Source organism: Octodon degus, unplaced genomic scaffold (genome assembly GCF_000260255.1).
Source record: "Octodon degus isolate 3935 unplaced genomic scaffold, OctDeg1.0 scaffold00003, whole genome shotgun sequence".
Taxonomy (NCBI): domain Eukaryota; kingdom Metazoa; phylum Chordata; class Mammalia; order Rodentia; family Octodontidae; genus Octodon; species Octodon degus.
The window spans coordinates 18,017,922-18,024,247 of NW_004524579.1; the positions used below are offsets into that span (position 1 = coordinate 18,017,922).

At 38.8% G+C, this 6,326-nt stretch overlaps 1 pseudogene; it reads right to left on the reverse strand.

Moving 5' to 3' along the window:
- Nucleotides 1-5,153: 5,153 nt before the first annotated feature.
- LOC101589983 lies at nucleotides 5,154-5,869 on the reverse strand (annotated as a pseudogene).
- Between the last annotated feature and the right edge of the window lie 457 nt (nucleotides 5,870-6,326).

The following is a 6,326-nucleotide window of genomic DNA, read 5'->3' on the forward strand; positions in this document are numbered from 1 at the left end:
AGACTTAGCAATGGTAGGAGAGTGGTAAGGCATATGTCAGTAAGATTTCTGTTATAGTGGGGAGCAGGGTACAACTCACAAATTAGTAGCTCTTACTACTAATGGGGAAATCTGGCTGACACAACAAAGCTTCAGTACAGGTGTGGTTGGTCTTGGCCAGATTCACCTGGATCCCATGGGCCACCTAGATTCTTCCTAAGTTCTTAAATGGTTGGACCAACAACAGCACAATCTTCGCCCCTGTTCCTGTGCACTGAAGGCTGTCAGAGCATACCAGAGTCTTGCTGGCTACCCAGAGTCCTCCTAAGCTCTTAAAGGGGTAGAACAGGCATGAGGAAAGCTGTGTGCCTGCATGCCCTGGACCCACAGGTTGCAGCTCTCCAGAGCTCCTAGAGCCACTCAGGACCCTCCTACGTTCTTAAAAGGTTGGATAGCTAGCAGCACAAGTTCCACAACTGCATGCTGGGGGCTAAGGTCAGATCTCACCAGAGTCCCACAAACCTCCCAGAGGTTTTTAAAAGAGTTCACCAAAGTTTTTAAAATGGCTCCAGGAAAGCTCCATGCCTATTTGAATTGAGCACACAGATCACAGCTATCCTGAGTCCCACAGGACATTCAGAGCCCTCCAAAGTTCTTAAAAGGTTGGACTGGCGCCAGCACAAGCTCCACGCCTGTGCACTGGGGGTTAAGGTCAGAGCTTACCAGAGTCCCACAGGCTGCCCAGAGCTAATTACACTTCTTCATTTTGACCTTATATCCCCATCATAGTCAAACTGTATGTATTCTGTTGTTTTATATTTGTTGTTGTTTTATAAAATATATTTTATATTTTTATTTCAACAAGATTTCTCTTCCATAATTATCTCATTAACATAGACAAGAGTCTTCTATAACACACATAGGCAAATATATTCAGATTACACTGCTTGACAATCTGATCAAGAACTTCATATTCTATATTTTTTAAAATAATTTTAAGTAAATTTCAATCATTCATTTCTGGGTAGTAATCATAGTTCGTCACTTCCAGTATTTTCTATTATAAGCAGGAACTAAAGGAATTATGCTTTTGTCTTAGGTATCTCAGAAATAACTCTGCAATCATTTCCTACAGTTGCTTTGTTCTTTAGTAGAATCTTCCAGATTTCCTCTCATTTTCTAAAATATAAAAGTAATTTTTTATTATGATCAACTTATTTTATTCCTCATTATTAAATAGCACTCTAAATCTTGTAGAAGCAAAACTGATTATAAAGTCAAACATGCTGTATAAACTAATTTGACTTTAGCTAACCAGCTATTTATCCACAGTGTTAATTTTGAAATTCCATTAACTTAATATGACTCCAAGGAATAACTATTAAGACAATATATGTTGATAGTAAAAACTTATAAGAGCTCATTTCAATAAATAAAAAAAAATTTGTGGTAGGAGATCACATTGCCATCAGCCACAGATACATAATGTGAAAGAGGGTATAGAGAAGAAAGAAAGGGGAAGATTACAATAAAAAATCCCAACAAATTAACAAGAACAATATAGGAAGGAAAATTTGTGTCATTAGGTATATACAGAGGCTATTACAAACATCCCAATCATACTGAGGAGATAAAATAATGTGAACAAGAGAGTAGCCCTTTCTAATTGCCATATAGCAGTTAATAAAAGAAAGTTCTGAGAGAAACAAGTAACAGAGATGGCTTTGTTATCAGGTACTTGGACACCATCTTGAACAGAGAGTAGCACTAGCCCAGTGCAAAGGAAGGCACAAAGTCCAAGGAAAAGGAACGTTAACTTCTCAATGGTGGCTGTGGTCACTGTGACTGGAAATAATGAGGAGCAATGAATTGGAATTGAGTTCAGCAGCAATACCTCAGATGTAATTAACTGCAAGGCTCCTGCAGGGGTTGATGCCTGGGAGAGCAGACTTTGCCCTTGAGCTCAAGGGTCCTTCATTATGGGTGTCACTTTCAGCAGACAAATCTACTGAAAATACAAAAGAGTTTTGGAGAAACAGACTACAGGAAAAAAGAAGATGGTAGAGACTTGACAAAGGGTGGAGATTATGACCTCATCATCCTGAATTTTCTGTTATAATGAAGTAGCAGAAAGAATATCAGGCTTCTCTCTGTAGGGGAAAGAACAAGGGATTTTGTTTCACTAGTTTCTTTTCCTCTTCTTATCTTGAGACTTTATTAAGTATTTAGTGAGAACTAAGTGTTAAGATCTACTGCTAAGTGATGGTTTATTCTTTTTCCCTCTTTTTTTCTTAATGTGCTTTTAAATTTCTATATATGTGTGGAATTTTAAAGGTACAAATTATTATTTGAAACTTTAAGACAGTGCTATGTCAAAATTTATATAATATTAAACAAACAAACAAACAAACAAACAAACAAATAATGCCATTCCAGCAAGACATCTTAGTGGTCTAAAGCACATGCTTAGAAAAGCTTAGGCAAGTGCAGGTACTACAGTTCAATCCCTGGCACCACAGGAGGCACCAGCCCCACCCCCAGTAGGGGCTGAGCAAGCCACCAAAACAAACAAACAAACAAAAGACATAGTACCTAACATTTATTGATGTTTATTGTGTACCAGCTAATATTCTAAGCTCTTTTCTAGTAAATTCTTACGACATTAACACAAAAATCTCTATGAGGCTCTTTGATATTCAATTGTACAGAATAAAGTTGCATAAGAGTGGACCTAGGTGAACAATGTGGAGGGCAGCCCCTCCCAAGCTCTCTGAGGTAGGGAGTGGCACCATGAGGATGCAAGGCTCAGCTGGCCGCCTGGAAACTTGAAGGGGATTGCTGCTAACTGAAAGGCTAGGTGGCTACAAAGCAGCAATAAAGGAAATCTAAGACCAAACAAACCTCAGCACATATGGTCTCTACTAATCAATGAAAATGGCATGATGATTAGAATGCTATAGTCCTTCAAGGGTGGTTTTGACCACCATATTGTTGGATGGGGTTCTTATCCTTTGATAAAAGAAATTGAGGCACAGTGAGATCATATGACAGAATGAATGTTCTAGACACACATGGCTTAAGCTTGAACTTTTTTCACAACTTCAATCCTCTTCCACTTTATGTAGCATACACACAATTACCATGCAATAACACAAAAGTAAAATATGCCCAAAGAGAAAGAAGTCACCAGCAATCAAAACTGAGAGGAATGTCAAAATTAACAAATAACACCTGCAGAAAATAAATAAATTAGGTACATGCAATGCTTTATTATTTTAAATTATGGCACCACTAGCTAAGCTGGGAAGGCTTTTTTTTTTTTGTTCCTGGTTATTGTGTCTTTAAAAATATGAATTCCATCTTGACTGCCTCTTTAAATAAGATTAATTCATAGCATTTCCCATTTAATTGCTTTATCTGTTTTGGTCCATTAAATTCTATTCAAGAATATAGCTTTTATGATAAATTAAATTCTAGGGTTCTATTTTGACATCTAAGTTAATTTTTAATTCTAGGAAAGGTTCTGCCCTGCACAGTTTAGCTCTTTCAGAAGGGCAGAGAAAAATGAATTTTGAAACACTGTCAGTTTTCTGTGAAACAGGTGCTGCACTACCAACATGAGTAGATATTTTAGGGTTTTCTGAGGCCTAAGCCACAGTAATGAAAGGCCTCTTCAAGATCTGTCTGTACATCGTATTTTCCTAAATTTCCAAAGACAAGTTTCAGCAGAGAAAGATGCCCTGTTGGTTCACATCTGCCTGTCCAGATGGAATTGAATCCATTTCTTATTATTTATTTTGTTTGTGTGTGTGTGTGTGTGTGTGTGGCCAGCTCAGCCCACCAGGGGGCAGGGCTGGCTGGCATGTGGTGCTGTGGGTTCGAACCGCGGTCCCTGTGCTTTGCCAAGCTTGTTCTAAGTAGGTGCTTTAGACCACTGAGCCATCTCACCAGCCCCTGAATCCATTTCTTGAGTAATGAAAGGCATTTGAAATTTCCATATAGGGCAATCTTTATTAATTATTCTGGGTTTGACCATTAAATCAGAACCTCTCTAATATGGCTCATATCTATATGTCCTAACCCCAAAGTCTCATGGCGTCTTAAGAAGAGAGTTTCAAAGGTAGCTGGATTAGGTTTGTGGATGTGAATATGGAAGGGGTGCTGGAATTAAGGGTGCCCCAACCTGGTTCAAAGTGGTACCAATCAAGAGATTTATAGCCTGGATGGACTATAAAGGAAGAAAGAGAAAGCAGGTCTGCTGCTGCTTCTGTTGCTACTTGCAGCTTCCTGCCTTCCTCACATGGCAAGTGCCACACCATGAACTATTTCTCCTCCATGATGCCCCTCTGCCATGCTGCTCTATTTTGGAATTATCTGACTAGACTGAAACCTATACAAACTGTGACCTGAAATAAAAGAAACCTCTCTCCTCCTCCTCCAACTGTGAGTGTTGGGTATTTTGTCACACCAAAAAGAAAAGTAACTAAGACAATGTCTAAGAATTGGGATATATAGAGATAGAGATAGAGATAGAGATAGAGATAGAGATAGAGATAGAGATAGAGATAGAGATAGAGATAGAGATAGAGATAGAGATATATAGTGTTTAAACAAATGTAAATGGAGCAATGAAAGTGAAGGTTAAAATACTTCTAAACATGAGGTTAAGAAATAGTCATGATAATTGCCAATTGTGCTGGTAACTCACTACTGTTATAGACTATTGGACTATATTGGGCTATTTTGCTGAATTCAACTACTTATGGTATTTTGACTGGCATCAAGTATGAAAAGATCCTTTAAAACTTCTCTAACTACAGCTTCTCTAATAGCAAAAGAACACCTGTCTGACAAAAAAGGCGGGGAGAATATAAATAAAGGACCATTTTGTAGAGAATATATATATATATATATATTAGTCAGGATAGATATACAGCTACTTTCTCTTAGTTCAGTGAGAAGAAAGGTTTGTACTAATAGTATTTAGACAAGATATCATGTCTGCATCTTGTCCTCTGAATAACTACTATGGAGACAACAATATGCAATGTATTAATTATTGTAACTGTCCTACTAACCTTTTTTTTTCTTCTTTGACAAACCATTTATTAAATTTTAAATTTTGAACCATTGTAGGGTATTGGTATCTCTCATTGCACTCTAGAATCTCAGGATCACAGGGGTGGTAAAGCAGTAATAGCGAATTTGGGTCTCTGATCTCCCAAAAGTACCTGCCATTCAACCCCTGGTTCTTCAGTGGCTTCCAGGTGGATCACCCTTCCACTGGAACCATCCCACTCCATGGTCAAAGCAAGAGAATAGGCAGTGAACTGTAGACACTCCTCCTTAGTCATGCCTTTCTGATATGTAGCATCAACATAGCCATAGATAGAGGTCCCAGAGCCTCCAATGTCAAAGCACTGCCTTACTATCATACCTCCCATGGGAACTGAGTAGACCTGCCCTCCTTCTTGAGGGTCCCAGCCTGTGATGATGATTCCTGATATCAGCTGTTCCTGGTATCAGTAACACATCTCCTTAAACAGGCTGGCTGTTGTATGTATCAGTGGAGGCTCTTCAACTCAATGCTTTGAAACCAAGCTGATAAGTGACAGTATCTACTACTGCCTAGGTATCAGCAGCTGAACTTGAGTGGCAGCAGAAAATTCGGTCATGAATAGGAGTCAGCTAGTCAGTCACTGGATTGGTGATGTAGGATTCAGTGGTTTTTCTGGTGTCTGCTCCCCAGAACCACACCCCTGTCAAACTGTACAGCCATGATTGTGGTCCCTGTGGAAACTTCCCAGTTTTCCCAGTTTGGGGTGATGGCCTCTAGCCCCCAGGTGGGTGCAGGTTCCACTCCTTCTGCTCTTAGTACTGTAGCTGCCATTTTTTTCTTCTCTACTAACCTGTTCTGAAACTGTTTCATTGCTATTTTATCTTTTTTTCTCATTAAAATGAAATAAAAATAAAGAAAATCTAAGATTTCAAAAAAAAAAAAAAGGGTCATGAAAAAAAAAGAAATAGTCATGGTTGTCTTTGCCCTAAAGCAATGTGTGGGTGATTCACTAAAAAATAGGTTCAGTGCTTAAGTTTACATAATGTTCCCACCATAGTCTCATTCTACCAAATCAGAGCTAAAAGATGAGTCAAGAAGTGGTCCCATATGACTACCATGACCTGCAGGAGTAATGGCTTCATCTGCCAACTTTTAAATTTGGGGCAATACAGAGGAGTGATCCTGAGAAACCAAACTTACTGTTGTTCTTCAGGAGAGACATTAGAAGTTTGAGGTCCTGAGGCCCAGAAGATGACAGTCCAGCCTCTTTCTACCAGACAAATAACAG